Here is a 1,134-nt window from a genome sequence, read left to right as displayed (position 1 = left end):
TCGGTTGATTGTCCCTCAGGGGCCGAGGAGGGCAGTTTGGAAGCACCATTCATAGCCAGGCTGTGGATAATTCTTTGTCCTGCTGACTGTCCTCAATCTGGAAATGAAAATCAGACTGTTTTTTCATCAGCTAATTGAACTTCCCCAAGGCAGACATCACTCAGTTCCAGTGAAGCAATGTGACCTTGTGGAAAGAGGAGGGGTCTTGGAGACAGGAGGCCTGGTTCTAATCCCAGCTCTGCCACTTTGCCTGTGGGGTGGCCTTGGGAAACTCAGTTTATTTCTCCAAGTCTTATTTTCCTCACCTGTCAAATGGAGATTAAATACCTATCCTCCCTCAACCTAGACTCTTAGCCCACGTGGGACAGGGATTATGCCCGATTGACGTATCCCGGCAGTTAGTACAGTGCTGGACCCATAATAAATGCTTGAAAGATACTGTGATCATTATTATTAGTCTTGTCTTATGCCGTCGAGTCATTTTTGATTCATAGCGACACCGCGGACACATCTCTCCCAGAACGCCCCGCTCGCCATCTGCAATCGTTCTGATAGTGGATCCATAGAGTTTTCTTGGGAAAAATATGGAAGCATATAACCATTGACGCCTTCCGCACAGTAAACTCGAGTCTCCTCCGACGGCTCTCTTCCATGCCATTGCTGTCTAGCATGGGTAAGTGTTGACTTGTAGCAGATGGTCTTCCACAAGCTAGCCACTGGCCAAGCAAAGAATGGAATAGGTAGGCTTCTGCTTGACTCTTCCTCCCATAGCCAAGACTGGTAGAGTCCTGGAAACTCTCCAGGTGTGACCCTGAGAGGGGTATTATTAGTAATATTATTAAATACTGGAATAGATATGCGATAATCAGGCTGGACACAGCCCCTGTCCTACACGGGGTCAGTGGGAGCCATCTGATTGAGATTCACTTTCCATGCTTTGTGAAAGCCTTGTGGCATTAGAGGAAGCATTTGTAAATTGTCAATATGTTAGAGCATTTTCAAATTTCAATTCTGGAGAAGGACCTCTTGTGTCAAGTTAATACTGCAGAGTGCACCCTTTTAAGCTTGTGCCCTATGACCAGATCCATTTAACTAAAATACTACCCAATTCCTGAAGAAATATTTGATTCAGCA

At 45.7% G+C, this 1,134-nt stretch overlaps 1 non-coding gene across 1 annotated transcript; it reads right to left on the bottom strand.

Annotated features, from left to right (window-relative positions):
• Positions 1–683: 683 nt before the first annotated feature.
• LOC119947773 lies at positions 684–821 on the bottom strand. The gene has a single exon (XR_005456569.1). It is a non-coding gene; the product is annotated as a small nucleolar RNA SNORA7 (small nucleolar RNA).
• Between the last annotated feature and the right edge of the window lie 313 nt (positions 822–1,134).

This window comes from Tachyglossus aculeatus, chromosome X5 (genome assembly GCF_015852505.1).
Source record: "Tachyglossus aculeatus isolate mTacAcu1 chromosome X5, mTacAcu1.pri, whole genome shotgun sequence".
NCBI lineage: Eukaryota > Metazoa > Chordata > Mammalia > Monotremata > Tachyglossidae > Tachyglossus > Tachyglossus aculeatus.
This window is presented reverse-complemented; position numbering and strand designations above follow the sequence as displayed.